The 16,980-nt window shown below is 43.8% G+C and overlaps 1 protein-coding gene across 1 annotated transcript in view; it reads right to left on the bottom strand.

The window, feature by feature from the left end:
• LOC124722560 overlaps positions 1-16,980 on the bottom strand; it is a 459,722-nt gene that overhangs the window by 170,323 nt on the left and 272,419 nt on the right. The gene's annotated exons all lie outside the window — the stretch shown is intronic.

Consider the following 16,980-nt stretch of genomic DNA (forward strand, 5'->3'; position numbering starts at 1 on the left):
TGTTATACATTTTCTCGCAGGCCCGAAAGTATGACTAACGATCCTAAAACGAGCATTTGTTATTCGTAAAATTACTGACTTACCTCTCAGCATCCTTTTTCCAATCTAAAAAGATATATTTCCTGTTATATTTTTGATTGGTGCTACAATTTACAGCGTCACAATAAGCTCCGAAATAAAATGGTTCAAATGGCTCTGAGCACGATGGGACTTAACAGCCAGCCAGGGTGGCCGAGCGGTTCTAGGCGCTACAGTCTGGAACCGCGCGACCGATACGGTCGCAGGTTCGAATCCTGCCTCGGGCATGGATGTGTGTGATGTCCTTAGGTTAGTCAGGTTTAAGTAGTTCTAAGTTCTAGGGGACTGATGACTTCAGAAGTTAAGTCCCATAGTGCTCAGAGCCATTTGAACCATTGGGGAAGCATGTCATTCTCAGTGGAGAGAAGTCTTCTGAAGTAAGAACAATTTCAGGTGTGCCGCAGGGGAGTGTTGTAGGACCGTTGCTATTCACAATATATATAAATGACGTTGTGGATAACATCGGAAGTTCACTGAGGCTTTTTGCGAATGATGCAGTAGTATATCGAGAGGTTGTAACAATGGAAAATTGTGCTGAAATGCAGGAGGATCTGCAACGAATGGACGCATGGTGCAGGGAATGGCAATTGAATCTCAATGTAGGCAAGTGTAATGTGCTGCGAATACACAGAAAGGTACTTTATCATTTAGCTACAATATAGCAGGTCAGCAACTGGAAGCAGTTAATTCCATAAATTATCTGGGAGTAGGCATTAGGAGTGATTTAAAATGGAATGATCATATAAAGTTGATCGTTGGTAAAGTAGATGCCAGACTGAGATTCATTGGAAGAATCCTAAGGAAATGCAATCCGAAAGCAAAGGAACTATGTTACGGTACACTTGTTCGCCCCTGCTTGAATATTTCTCACCAGTGTGGGATCCGTACCAGATAGGGTTGATAGAAGAGATAGAGAAGATCCACGGAGAGCAGCGCGCTTCGTTACAGGATCATTTAGTAATCGCGAAAGCGTTACGGAGATGATAGATAAACTCCGGTGGAAGACTCTGCAGGAGAGACGCTCAGTAGTTCGGTAAGGGCTTTTGTTGAAGTTTCGAGAACATACCTTCACCGAGGTGTCAAGCAGTATATTGCTCCCTCCTACGTATATCTCGCGAAGAGACCATGAGGATAAAATCAGAGATGTTAGAGCCCACACAGAGGCATACCGACAATCTTTCTTTCCACGAACAGTACGAGACTGGAATAGAAGGGAGAACCGATAGAGGTACTCAAAGTACCCTCCGCCACACACCGTCAGGTGGCTTGCGGAGTATGGATGTAGATCGAGATGTAGATGTAGAAGGTTTTCCGCGGATAATTCTGTTGTGTACAAACATCCACGGATAATTCTGTTGTATACGGAAAAGAAGAAACTCTAGAAAACTAGCGAAATGCAGGAACACTTGCAGAGGATTCACGTTGATGCTTTAATTGACAGTTGACCCTCAATACAAAACAAATGTAACATATTGCGCGAATAAGACAGAAAGGATAATTGCTGTATGATTACACGGCTGCAGAGTAATCAGTGGAAGCATTCACCTCCAACAAATATCTAGAATTACGATCACGGAGCGATTTAAAGTGCAACGACATGATAGAGCTAACTGTAGAAAAGGCAGATGCCAGACTGAGATTCATTGGGAGGTTCGTCATGAAGTGCAGTCCAACGTGTTGCATTACAGGTTCAATTAGTAAGCACGACAGCGCCTCAGAGATGACGAATCAACTGCAGTGACAGACGCTGCAGTGGAGGCGTTCTGCGTCACGACGCTATTTATTGTTAAATTTGCGAGAGCGTACATTCCTAGAAGATTCAACCAATATATTGCATCCCCCTACGTACATCTCACGAGAAGGTCATGATGGCAAACTTGGAGACAGTTTTGAGCTCACACGGGGGCTTACCAACAATCGTTCTTCCGGCGAACCATTCGCGAGTGGAACAGGAAAGGTGGGAAGTGACAGTGGTTCACAAAGTGCCCTCCGCCACCAATCGTAGGTTGGCTTGCGGAGTATCAATGTAGATGTAAACAGAACAGACTGGCCACCTGTGACAGAAGTTTACTGTTACGTCGGAGGGTTATTGTTTCGTTACTCCTTGTTTGTGCTGTACGTTGTGGCGATAGAATAATACAGGTTGTTTCACTGTTATGAGGCTATTTTCATAGAAACAAAGAAGACTTAGATAACAAATTCAATAAATAATAATTACGTTTTTACTGTGTGACTAGAAACATTAGAACACAGGCCTCCTATACAAAATACTCAGAAAACTTCCCTAACGAAATTTTGTCAGTGGATTTCGGGTTCACTACGGACCATATGTTTGCACCGTTAAAAAGTTTCCCTCTGCTGTAGCGAAGGCAGACAGAAATAGGGCACTGCATTTCCGTCTAAGAAAACAAATTTCCAGACAATGCCGAGCACTCTAACAAGTGTTAGCTGGCCCATGCAGCTAATTTGATGTATGACGTTAAAAACAGTGACTCCATTTTGCGCTTTCTAGAATGAAAACTAACAGGTCTTCTTTGTGTAACAGCTTCCAACTGTCAAAGCTGGCCGCAGGGTGTGCATGTGTTTATCTCCGTGTGTGTGTCTGTGTGTTTGGCTACTTGATACAGTCGCCGAGCTTGGCACCGACTGGCATTGCGGTGAGCGCATTTTCCGTCGCTCCTAAAAAGAGACGGTATTACATGAATCTAAATGTCACAGGAGTGGGTTATATGAAGTTATTATTACTATTATTATTATTGGAACGTATTGCATCATTTCTCTCACCTACTACGTTTGGCTTTTTTTAAAATAAACCCATTATGTAAATTGAATAGACGCTATTCAGCGCTACAAGCTGACAATTACAGCTGTGGCAAGAATTTTTCGTACATGCTCGATCCTGCTTATCTAACATCTACTCGTATTCGTGTATCGATGCACTACTCGGTTATGGAATACAATTACGTTATTTCGGCAATTTTTAGCATTTCCGCACCGCTATAGCTGCTGTAATCACATTATTTCGTCTCAGTTTCTGTGTATTAAGACGTTGAAATCATCGTCTCCCTGCAAACCGGTAATGTCATGATGTCTCACACACGCACTGCAATGCTGTAGTACCACACATCGTAATATTTAGAACATCTACATATACATGGATGCTCTGCAAATCACATTGAAGTGTCTGGCAGAGGGTTCATCGAACCACTTTCAAAATTCTCTATTATTCCAATTTCGTATAGCGCGCGGAAAGAATGAACACCTATATCTATCCGTACGAACTCTGATTTCGCTTATTTTATAGTGGTGGTCGTTCCTCCCTATGTAGGACGGTGTCAACAAAATATTTTCGAATTCGGAGGAGAAAGTTGGTGATCGGAATTTCGTGAGACGATTTCGCCGCAACGAAAAACGCCTTTCTTTTAATAATGTCCAGCCCAAATCCTGTATCATTCCTGTGACACTCTCTCCCATATTTCGCAATAATACAAAACGTGCTGCCTGTCTTTGAATTTTTTCGATATACTCCATCAATCCTATCCCACACCGCGCAGCAGTATTCTAAAGGAGGACGGACAAGCGCAGTGTAGGCAGTCTCCTTAGTAGGTCTGTTACATTTTCTAATTGTCCTACCAATAAAACGCAGTCTTTGGTTAGCCTTCCCCACAACATTTACTATGTGTTCCTTCCAATTTAAGTTGTTCGTAATTGTAATACCTAGGTATTTAGTTGAATTTACGGCTTTTAGATTAAACTGATTTATCGCGTAACCGAAGTTTAACGAGTTCCTTTTAGCACTCATGTGGATGACCTCGCACTTTTCGTTATTTAGGGTCAACTGCCACTTTTCACACCATTCAGATATCTTTTCTAAATCGTTTTGCAGTTTGTTTTGATCTTCTGATGACTTTATTACTCGATAAACAACAGCCTCATCTGCAAACAACCGAAGACGGCTGCTCAGATTGTCTCCCAAATCGTTTATATAGATAAGGAACAGCAAAGGGCCTATAACACTACCTTGGGGAACGGCAGAAATCACTTCTGTTTTACTCGGTGACTTTCCGTCAGTTACTACGAACTGTGACCTCTCTGATAGGAAATCACAAATCCAGTCACATAACTGAGACGATATTCCACAAGCACGCGATTTCACTACGAGCCACTTGTGTGGTATAGTGTCAAATGTTTAAGCTATGCTTCTCAGATAGGAGGCAGTCTCGTATTGATGTTATACACTAATAATACATCACGGTTCAACTTCATTACATTAAAAGTCCCAGCAAAACCTTACTTTATGTCGAAATTCAAAGATGACAGCCGTCTATGTGTACGCGTTTCAATAACGTAGACACCGCTTCCATTTTAATGTTAGCTGATTCCAGTTTCCGTTTTTCTCCGAAGTGATTTCCAATATTCCTCTTGCCGTCACATTATGATTCCCATGTAGGAGAAATGGTGGATTTGCTTGACATCGCGTCTCATAATGCAGATATTCACTGGCATAATATCATCGTAAAACGGTTCTGTAATCGGTGTAAGCACATTTCGTTCGTTTCTGATAAGGAAATTACCATTTTTCGGTATACTTTATGTTGCCAATGTCAAATTAGCCAGGCTTTTCAATAATAGCCACATACCTTAACATTGGTCGACTGACCTCGTCTTCCTCCCTAATAGCTTTTATTTTTTATTGTTATTTTCATTTTCCCTCGCCCCATGTGGCAGCGGTACAATCAACCCGCTCTTCAGCCAGTATACATTGTTCTCTAGTAAGACGCTAAACACAAAACAAGGAGACATATTTACCATGAATCTATAATCAAGATAATGTTGATGGGAGAATGTAAGAAATAACATAATCTTAGTGAAAAGTTTAAAAACAGTGATAAAAATTACAGTACAGTACAGTTAAAAACACTTGAAAAACACTTGAACACTAAAAGTGCGAAAAAACACTTGAAAAACACAGAAGAGACACCTAAAATTAAAAACGGAACATTGTACATTGTCAAAACTGGAACAAGATCTGGCGTAGGATGATAGATTGTTGATGAAAAGAGGGGTGGTGATGAGGACATGACTAGTAGTGAGAAGGCAAGGGTGGCTGTGGTGGGGTTGATTGGTTTGTTTGAGAGAGGAGGGCTGTGGTGGACATGGGGAGAAAGGTAGCTGATATGGGATCTATTAATCTCAAATAAAAAGGGGGGCGAGGGGCGACAGGGAAGGAGACAAGGAGGTAGTGTGTTATTGGGAGATGACGAAGAGGGAGGGGGTGGGGAAAGGGTGGGATGGATTCAGAATTCGTAGGACGGGTATATGTCGGAACAGAGTTCTAGGTCCAGGGGAAAGAGAAGGTTGAAATTCCCTTGGGAGCGGACGTGGAGGGTGTGCAGGGGGAGTGTCGGTCGGATGTGGAGGTAGAGATGCAGCATTACGCTAGGACTGGAAAGGAGAAGGGACACAATAGCATTGCTGAAATCGAGTTTGCGAATGGTGTAGGTTATTCGGATGTGTTCAATGTGAGTGAGGTGAGATGGGAATTTTTATGTGTTGGTAAAGGACCCTTGTGAGGGAAAGTTAGCGGATGCAGAAAGCGAGACGGAGAGCATAGCGTTCGAGGATCTGGAGGGACTTAGAGAACTTGGGTGTGCCGCGCGGGATTAGCCGAGCGGTCTCAAGCGCTACAGTCATGGGCTGTGCGGCTGGTCCCGGCGGAGGTTCGAGTCCTCCCTCGGGCATTGGTGTGTGTATTTGTCCTTAGGATAATTTAGGTTAAGTAGTGTGTAAGCTTAGGGACTGATGACCTTAGCAGTTAAGTCCCATAAGATTTCACACAAATTTGTACATTTTTTAGAACTTGGGTGTGGCGGATATCTAGGCAACATTTGCATAGCATAGGATGAGGCGGATCAGGGATTTGTTTGTGTGAAGGACCTGATAGTTGAGGGATGTCTTCTTTCATACTCTACAGATCCGTGATGGTGGGACTCTGGTGGGTTACAACCACACAGCAGCTGTTCTATAGGGTATTCATTAGCTGATACTACATGGAAGTGATTGACACCGGATACTATGCAATCTTATACAGCCTCCCACGCATGATTCATTCTGTTTGCAGGTAAGACATTCTACTGCACTCTTTATTTGGATTTCAAGTGCTGTGGTGTTCTGTACCAGTACATAAGAAGTAGAAGTAAAGTTCTGGCAGCTCTTAACTGGGGTTAGGTGCGCGATATGGCCCCAGCAGTGTGACTGCCTGCTTCAAGGAATGCCGCAAAAACCAGTTCGACATTGCTTTTTCCACGCCACGCCATGCTCAAACGTTACAACTATACCAAGTCCAAATAAAGGAAGGGTCACTTTCTGTGTGTAAATGTATATGTGATTTTGTACCAGAATAATCGTTTTTCGTATTCTCTACCCTGCCAAAATCTCCCAAACAGGTCCTCCGTTTACGGTGGTCTGTATCTATGTGTTGGAGGTGGGAAGTTGAGTGGGCTTGGAAGGTAGGTAGTTGAAAGTGTAGTAGGGCTCATTTCTTACCTATACGACGTCATTATTTCATACTATCAGAGGAACTTACTCTGCTTCTCATTAACGTGCAGACGCCTCGAATGGAGAGCAACAGCGCATGGCTGATAGATACTGCAGGTACTCGTACTTTGAGCACTAAATTACTTATGGACATTGACGTGATGAACACCTTTTGTGTTTTGCGTGTGGGATGTCGTATCATTTGGGTATATTTTACAGGCAAAAGTAAAATTAATTTGTTAATATAACAAATAACCGAGCACTGAGCTACATTGGAGAGCATATCGCCTGAAAAACAGTGGGAGTCCCTTTCATCCATGATGTGCATACATGTGGTGACACCATTTTACCAATTATACAGCCTCTTTACTACTTTTTCTGGGTTGGACGTCCTACCAGGTTACCGATGCTATCACTTCTCACTGTTTTGGTACCACTCGACTAACAGAATTTTTGCAGACTATGTTGTGACCTCATAATTTCATACTGTCAAAGTATCTCACTCTGCTTTACACGATAGAGCAGAGACCTTGAATGTAGAGCAATAGCGCAAAGGTAATAAATACTACAGGCATTTAAGATTGCTAAATTAAATATGGACGTTGTCCTTAGGTTACTCTGGTGTGTGAAACACATTTGAGATATTGTCAGATCATTCGTATATTTTTGGCAATATTAATTAATTAGTTGTTATAACAAATAACCGAGCAAGGAGCTCTAATGTAGAGCCTATTGATCGAAAATAGTGTGAGTGTCTTAACTTCCGCGACATTTACGATGACATCGACGAGCTGAGGGTGTGTAGGGTGGGGTGCGGTGGCGGACACGCCGAGTGCGGGCGGTGTGGGGAACAGGCGACAGGGGGGACCCTCCCCTCCCCCCGCAACTTGGGAAAGAGGCCGGATGTGATGATGCTGGTGTCATGATTCGCGGTATGCCCTTCGTAAAACACGTGAACGTAGTGGCACTTGCAGACGACTCAGTTCCCATGAAAACGTGAACGTATCACGTGTGCTACTTATGCGACTATGCCAGTGCTGCATTAAAGGTGTGGGGGCACTTCGTGCTAACATGTCACATGCAAACTGCGTGCCATTGGCTGCCACGTGCAGGCGTACAGGTGCCATGGGTTTGGACCCTCCCTCTATCCTTCTCCTCCAAGGCCTTGCATGTGGCCATATGTAGGTCCCCATATGGCCTTGCAGAAAAGGAAGTGCTGGTGCAATATGACTAGTGCAATTGTCTCAGCTATAATATGACACCGCAGATAAGAAAGTGTTTATGCTGTTCTCAGCATATTATCGACAAGTACCCATAATGTCACATTAATTGCGTGATGTTGAGGTATCAAGATCCTCAGATTGGTTCCCAGTAGAGCATGTGTTGGACCAGCTCAGATATTAACTCCACCCCTGTGCCAGTATCCATGATATCAAGAACCAGTCATACAAGATGTGGCCTGGATTGTCTGGAAAGGACACAACGGATTTATGACACTCTTTTCAACCGAATCAGCGCATGCATCCTGCCCTAAGTGGGGGTGCTGCGTCATATTGGTAAGTGGCCTCATAATATCAAATTATTTGTAAATATGACTCGATTTTATGTTCACGGCAATAACATTACGTACTCTCTCAGCCCCACGAAGTATCATTTGTTTTCCTCCTTCCCTTCTGCGCTTCACATATTTTGCCAGGAGGCGTAATGGTAGTTCCTGGGTAATTAATTGAACTTATCGTGTAGCCGAAATTTCGCGGAATTTTTTAGTAGTCATGTGGAGGATCTCACAGACTATGGCTACGCAAGAGTGTGTTGTTGTTGTTGTGGTCTTCAGTCCTGAGACTGGTTTGATGCAGCTCTCCATGTTACTCTATCCTGTGCAAGCTTTTTCTACTCCCAGTACCTACTGCAACCTACATCCTTCTGAATCTGCTTAGTGTATTCATCTCATGGTCTCCCTCTACGATTTTTACCCTCCACGCTGCCCTCCAATACTAAATTGGTGATCCCTTGATGCCTCAGAATGAGTGGAACTCTATTTATTTTTACCTTCATGATGTGTGTTTTTGTTATTTTTTCCTTAGTTTTTCCTTTTATGTCTTGCCATACTCAGCTTCCTATGTTTTATCGATTGTACCTGTAGAATATCGAACCATGCCAGATTTGTTGTTGACAGCAAGGGCGCCTTTTCCTGGCTTGAATGTCATCTGCAGGCGGTTACGCCGTGAACTCTGCCATGTGAGCAGGTTCTCGCACAAGCAACTGAAAATTATTCTATGTCTTGTAGTTTCTGGATTTTTTTGCCATTTTATAGACTTTTAGTCTTCATTTTACTGTATTCTGCTAAAGTCAGCTGATAAAATTGGAACTTAATCTATCTATCGCTTGCGCCCTGGTCCCGCATTGTGCGCGGGGATGGGGTGGTTAAATCGGATTTGGCATGTTAATGTGAAGGGGTGGCCGGATGCCCTTCCTGCCGCCACCCCGCACCCCCCGGGACGGAATCAAAGTACCCCATTACCCCATCTGTCTGCGTATAGTGTAAATCGTGGAAAAGTGCGGATGTGTGTCAAATGTCTGTGAGTCGTGTAACTGAGGCGGGACGTGGGGACCAGCCCGGTATTCACCTAGAGGGTTGTGGAAAACCACCTAAAAACCACATCCAGGCTGGCCGGCACACCCGCCCTCTTCGTTAACCCGGCGGGCGGAACGATCCGGGGCCGGCGCGCCTACCAGAGTCCAGGAAGCAACGCATTAGCGCTCTCGGCTAACCTGGTGGGTAAAATTGCAACTTAATATAATTATGAAAAATATAAACGCTTTTACTAAAATGTTTTTAGGCAGGCTTCGTGACCCACATGATCCCCTGCCCCTCGCTCCCCTTCCCCTTGAAACCGTGCCTGTCCACAAGACGAGGGACGAGCAGCGTGGCTGAGCGTTATCACTTTTTGGGGTGAATTTAGTACTTCTTGTCACTTCTTTTTCCTAGATTTCATATCGTATCTTCACGGGGTCTGCATGTTACGATTTTGCAATGTTAGCCCAGAGGGTGGACAGATGGCCGTCCTGTCACCACCGCTCCCCCGGGGCGGACTTTATGTACACCAGCTGTCTGTGTCTGTGTCTAGTGATGGTCCCCTTGAAAGTGTGCGAACGCGTTGTAAATGTCTGAGGAGCGTCTAACTGAAGTGTGACGTGGGTACCAGCCCGGTATCCACCTACTCGCACATGGCAAATTGCGTAATCACCGCATACAGGCTGACCGGTACGTCGGTACACCGAGCAGATTCGATCCGCGGCCGCCGCGCCTTCACAAATCTCGGAAGCGGCGTGCTAACGCGTGTGGCTATCCGGGCAGTTTCAGTACCTGTCAACACGTGATAAATCAGGATTCCGACTTCCTTGCTTAAATTCCTCAACGCGAACTTCAAGATGATTAATTTGAAACAGACATGTCCGTCTTATTTTCCCTCTGTGCCTAATCTGAGTAAGTGCTTCATCTCAAACGACTTCGTCGTAGACAGAATGTTACTATAGTCCTCCTTCCTTTTACAAAATGTTCAATGTGTGTGAATTCCTAAGGGCCCCTAGACTTACACACTACTTAAACTAAGTTAAACTAACTTATGCTAAGAACAGCACACACACCCATGCCCGAGGGAGGACTGGAACCTCCATCGGGAGTGGCCCTTCCTCTTACTTTCCATGGATGTGTCCTCAGGATTCGCCTGTCGAAAGAGTTTATGGATTCTGTTTTGTAGTCTTGGGTCAGAGGAGCAGATGAAACGCGCGAGCGCCCCGATTGCTTCAGACGGTTACAGTCCTTTCATTACAAGTGCAAATCATCCAAGATTCTCTCCAAGTACAATAAAGGTAAGGGATAGAGTTATACACTTCAGATGGTTACATTAATATATGGAGATACAGGGAAATAAACTCGTAGTTTACACCGAATAACAAAATATGCTGTCTTTTTGGATTGTATCGGAGTGTTGCTAAGGCAGACCGCCGTGCGTCAGTGAGAGCAACAACGTTCGGAGCTACGGCTGGTAAAGACCCAGCCGTGGCGTATCTCAATCCATCCAGAGCACTGTAAAGAAATGAGTTCAAAATGCCTTCAATTAGATCGCAGCTTCGTAACGTATAGCATGACACTAGCAATGCGGTGGCTGTAATGTGATATCACACAAAAGAATAAGAGCTTCACCATTCGAACGAATGCAATTAGTTTGCTGGCAAGGCACGAGCTCTCAAAACACTTTACGAAATGAATGAAACATACTTTAAAATTTTGTATAGTGTCTGACTTTGTCCCCAGATTTCTAAGAATGAGACTGAAACATTTTCCCGTTGTGGCCCAGTTATTCACTTTAATAGGTCATGTAACAACATAAATCTGGTGCATCATTTTAGATTTTAATCACTTAATTTATTCCTCAGTTTGAAATGAATTTTATAATAGAACTGATGATGACAATGAATTTTAGCATCGGTTCAGGCGTATATCTAAGAACGAAGTGTCACTGTTATCCAGCCCCTGGGTTCGATTCCCGGCGGGGTTAGGGATTATCTCTGCCTCGTGATGACTGGCTGTTGTGTGATGTCCTTAGGTTAGTTAAGTTTAAGTAGTTCTAAGTTCTAGGGGACTGATGACCATGGATGTTAAGTCCCATAGTGCTCAGAGCCATTTTGTTATACAGCCGGCCGTGGTGGCCGAGAGGTTCTAGGCGCTTCAGTCCGGAACCGCGCGATTGCTACGGTCGCAGGTTCGACTCCTGCTTCGGGCATGGATGTGTGTGATGTCCTTAGGTTGGTTAGGTTTAAGTAGTTCTAAGTTCTAGGGGACTGATGACCTCAGATGTTAAGTCCCATAGTGCTCAGAACCATTTGAACCATTTTGAACTATTATACAGTTTGTTCTAAAAGAGGGTGGGACAGCTACGACAGGCTCCTCCAAATATACCAAGATCGAGTAAATTATTATGACACGGACTTTGTTTTTGTTTTTTTTTAAATGAAAGTATTAGAGGAGAGAGTGTTCTAAGAGGACTTCAGCAATACAATTTGTGTGAAACTTGATCAAGTAGTAACAACTTCTCTCCCTCTCTCACGAGAAGAGATCCCACAAACTTCTGCCCTACTGTAGCCTACGTAAAGCAGACATGTAACCCAGATACGGTTTGTATGCTCACCTGTTCTCTCGAAGCCTATCAGTCTGTGCTCTGGTGTTACAGTGACGATACAACTTGCTCGTGAAGGTATTCAGACTTCCGCAATGCACAAGACAGTCGAAATAATTTGATACGGTTTACGTTTACGACGAATGTCGCCAAACTGTAAGAGCGGCTGTGCGGTTGTATATTGATAAACATACAGATCAAGTTAAGTCCTAACGATCTGTATTTGCAAACATTATAAAAAAGTTCAAGAAATGTGAAGTAGGGAGAATAAATTGCGCAAATGAAAAAAGTACAGCAACTGTCGAGAAAATTACAGCTAACATTTACATTTTTCCGCAGGTATTGCCCTACAATTCGAAAATATTTAAAGAACCCGGACAAGAGCGTGTATGACTCATGCTCTAAGGGTTCTGTACAAACTTAATTACGTAGGTTGGAACTTAAATAGTGGCAACACTGCTGTGGAGACACTACGCAATGGAATCTACTATTGTCGCTGATAGCACACGTTGTTGACATACCTACCTTACCTCCGAGCAAATGGACTCGCCCTTCCCACGTCACCGGCGAGCGCACAGTCGAGGGAAACACAGTCACTTGTCTAACGTAACGGTGTCACTATGTTTTTGAAACAGGAGCAACAGAGTTGGATCAAGATTGAATGTGCCAGAGGTTGTACAGCACGACAGTGTCATGAAGGTCTTTAAGAGCCGTGCGGGGAATCGGTATTGCCGTACAGAACAGTGGCACGTTGGGTAAAAGCCTTCAACGAACGTCGGCAAACTGTGGCAGACATGCATCGGACAGATCGTCCTAGCGTCTCTGAAGAAGATGTGCATGCTGTTGCTGCGTTAGTGGACAGTGATTGACGCCGTACGTCATACGATTCGTGAGCTCGCCCACGAAACCGGTTTAGCGCATACGACTGTGCTTCATATCCTGAAGGAACGCCTGGGTATGCGAAAAATTGCATCATTATGGGTTCCGCATGACTTGACGGAAATGCATAAATTGATGAGTTACGATGCTGCTCAGATGCACTTGGAGCACTATGAGCGCGAAGGAGAGGCTTTCTTACGCCGTATCGTAACACTGGATGAGACATGGGCCACATCGTACGAGCCAGAACTGCAACGCCAATCCAACGAATGGCGTCGTTATGGGTCGCCGCGAAAGTCGAAAGTGCGTCAGAGCACCAGTATGGTGAAAGTTATGGTGATTCTCGTGTACGGCTGTGATAGTGTTATCCTCCACGGCAGACCGCCAGTGCACAGTATTACTGTTCGTTTCTGGAGTATCGTCTGCGACCAGCTTTGCGAAAGAAGCGGCGACACTTTCTGCGCAACCTACCCATCATTTTGCACGACAATGCGCGGGCGCATACAGCGCAAGCTGTGGCTGCTCTGTTCGGTCGATGGGACTGTGAAGTACTGTACCACCCACCATACTCCCCGGACTTAAGTCCTTGTGACTTTGATTTGATTCCGAAGATGAAGAAACCACTTCGTGGCATTCGCTTCAGAACTGTTCCGGGAATTCGACAGGCAGTAGACAGCTCCATTCGCACCATCAACAGAACAGGCTCTTCTAACGGTATACTACGCCTTCCTCATCGCTGCCAAAGGGTTCTGCACAACGCAGGTGACTACTTTGAAGGAGGTGCAAACATGTAACTATTCTGTATTAGTTGTGAATAAATAGTTGCCACTATTTAAGTTCCAACCCTCGTAATGTAGTGTGTAGACTTAGATGCCGAAAGTTCTCATTATCAGTCTTTGATAAATATATAAGTGGAATAAAAAGGATGTAATGATGAGTGGAAGAAGACAGTGGAAGAAGTCGTCAGAATTTTTAGTCTTCTTAATCACAGAAAAATATAGCTACAATAATGGACTGTGGCATCGGCTCCGTATTGATTACGATGCAGATTCTCTGTCTATTCGTTGGAAGCTTCAAGGACGCTAGATGAAAATTCGTTGTAAAAGAACCACACATTAATAACAAATGTAATTCATGCTTGTTGCAATGACGGACTCAACAAGGTTATTTAACTTTTCTAGTATTTAATGAAAATATGTTGTCAGCACGTTTACAGGTGATTTATTAGGTACAATAGTCTCTCATGCCGGCCGCTGTCGCCGAGCGGTTCTAGGCGCTTCAGTCTGGAACCGCGCGACCGCTACGGTCGCAGGTTTCAATCCTGCCTCGGGCAGGATGTGTGTGATGTCCTTAGGTTAGTTAGGTTTAATTAGTTCTAAGTTCTAGTGGACTGATGACCTCAGATGTTAAGTCCCATAGTGCTCAGAACCATTTGAACCAACCCTCGTAAGTATATAGATAGATCATCCACAAGTTTTGACGAGTCAATTTGTGACTGTCAAACTACGTGACATAAACCGCCGTGTCTTTTGATTGCATTGACTTAGAGGCTTAAAATTCTTACAGCACCATATGTCCTTTGATCTTAGTATTTTACATAAATTTCAACTTGATATCTCTACCCGTTCCCGAAAAAAAGGGGTCTTAACATGCGGATAGGCGTATGGACGGACAGACGGACAACAAATGGCAAAACGAACTTCTTGCGACATGGTTACAAATTAATAGTTTTTCGACTTTTGCCTTTACTTGTACTGTGAAACCTTACTCGTCGCCAAATTTCATGATTCTAAATCAATGGGAAGTACCCGATTAACTTCAACTCTAGACTTCCACCCGTTCCTGATAAACAGTCTTAATAGGCTGGCAGATGGATGGACAACAAAGTGATTTCTACCGATTGAGGTACGGAAGCCTAAAAATCATGATTCACCTCAACGCAATCAGTTATCTCTTCTAAACATATAAATCTTAAGTTCTAATTATTATAATTTCTCTGAAACTACATGGTCCAGTCACACCAAAGTGACCAGTAGCTATCTTCGACGTCAACGTGCAATAACCAAACCCAGACTGCAGGTGGAAGGACTATCAGAGGTGGACATATAAAGCGCGTCAGGGGGACGCGGAAAACAGTGCGATCGTTGTCGTAATGTGGAAACGGAACCATTTATCTAACGTTCACAAAGGCATGATCCTGGTTTTTAGAACTAAGGTTGGAAGCATTTCCGAAAAGGCTAATTTTGAAAGCTATTCGCGTGGCGCCGTGGTTAAAGTATACTGCGCATGGCAAAATGGCGCTATCCAAAACCAGCGGCGAGGCAACTGTGGTGCACCACTGGCCATAGATGACAGATGTGAATGACGGATGCGGAGATGTGTACGGCCGAATAGACGAGCAAGTGTTGAGCAACTGACCGCCCAGCTCAGCCAAAGGGCTACCAACAGTGTCTCATCAACGACCGCTCAAACAGTTCCGGAAATGTCTGAGGTTAACAGCTTAGCTGAATCATCGATATATGTACACACAAAGGGTGAGGAAAAATTTGCACACTCGGACTTTGCGACGCGATTCCTCACAAAAATGTCGCTCAAAAAATTTCGTCCTGTGCATATTTCTTCCAGTAAATTTACATTCAAGAGTGTCAGTCTGGCAACACCGTAATCACATGTACGGTGACTACCGTTGTCAGTCAGGGCTGTGCAGTTGGTGCAGTGGATAACGTTTTGAGTTAGCATGCAGGAGGTCGAGGGTTCGATTTTGGGTCGAGGCATATTTGTATTCATTTGCTAAACGTGGTCTGAGTGGTACGATATCTACTGTCTTAATCGCCATACAGTGATAACAGTGGGTATTCTACAAAACATATGCACTTACATACTAAGAACACAGAAATGGAAGTACAATCATTTTCACTGGTCAGCTTTTAAAGAAACCTTTTGTGCGTTGTGGACGTGAATTGTTTTACACCACTGCATCTACTAGATTCCAAACTTGTTTTCTGTGTACCCTCCCCCAATGGTTCTATCGATTAGTACCAAGTATTATTCTTGCCACATTAAAGTCCATTACATTTCGTTGTAGCCTTACGTCACCGGTAGGGCTAGCAATGTGCTTTGCAAATAATTTCCAGACACGTACTATGTAAAAGTCGGGTACATGTGGCTTAAAAACGGTGTATACTACAGTATTAAGTAGCAGAATGAAATTGGCAAATAAAAACAAATACGCCTCGGACAAGAAACGAACCCCGACATCCCGTATGCTAACCGAAAATGCTATCCATTGCACCAACTGCACAGCACTACTACTACTTCCTAACAGAGGTAGTTACCGTACATGTGATTACAGTGTTTCGAGATTGCCAGTATTTAACGCCCATTTATTGACGGAAATATGCGCATGACGAAATTTTATGAGAGACATTTTTGTATTGCTAGTATGCGAGGAATCGCGCTGCGAAGTTCGAGTGCCCGAATTTTTCTTCACCCTATATATATACAGGGTGTCCCAGCTATCTTGTCCACCTAAAATATCTCTGGAACAACAACAGCTATTGGAAAACGACTTTCACCGGTATCAACGTAGGGCTGGGGCCCATGAATGGAACAATAACAGCTATTGGAAAACGACTTTCACCAGTATCAACGTAGGGCTGGGGCCCATGAATGTACATATTTGGAAACATTCTAAAACGAAAGCATATGTGTTTTTTAACACAAACTTATGTTTTTTTTAAATGGACCTCCTATATTTTTCCTTCAGCAATCCATAGCATGACAAAGCACATACACAATGGCGTTGATTGCATCGCAATATTCCCATTACATCCCGAGATATTAAGACGCGAAGTTGACGCTTGAAACACCCGACATGCGCTGCTAGCGCACGTCCTGAGGCTCAGGCGTGAACCCCATGCTGCCCGTAATCGCGATGTGATTGACATGCGTAATCACACTTCCATACTTATCAAGAGGTCCGAAACGAATAATACGGTCTGCTGCCATCCTGCATTAACGTCGTACATTCCAGCAGGTATTTATCCCATAGGCTAGGGGTGATGCGGTTCTGTAACATATCTGTGTACCGCAACGTTAGTCACAAAGTTAACTTCGCTTATCGTTAATCCGTTACTAAAAAGGTAATGCCGGTCAACGTTAAAACTTTACTTTACTGTAGATCTAGCGCTAGTGACAGTTAATCATTCACTCGTAGTAGTAAAATTCATGTTGATGGTTTTAGTGAAACGAGCAAGTGAACTAAAAGTTTTACCGTTGTTTAGGTAAAAATGTTTTGATTTGGGAA

This window comes from Schistocerca piceifrons, chromosome X, assembly GCF_021461385.2.
Source record: "Schistocerca piceifrons isolate TAMUIC-IGC-003096 chromosome X, iqSchPice1.1, whole genome shotgun sequence".
NCBI lineage: Eukaryota > Metazoa > Arthropoda > Insecta > Orthoptera > Acrididae > Schistocerca > Schistocerca piceifrons.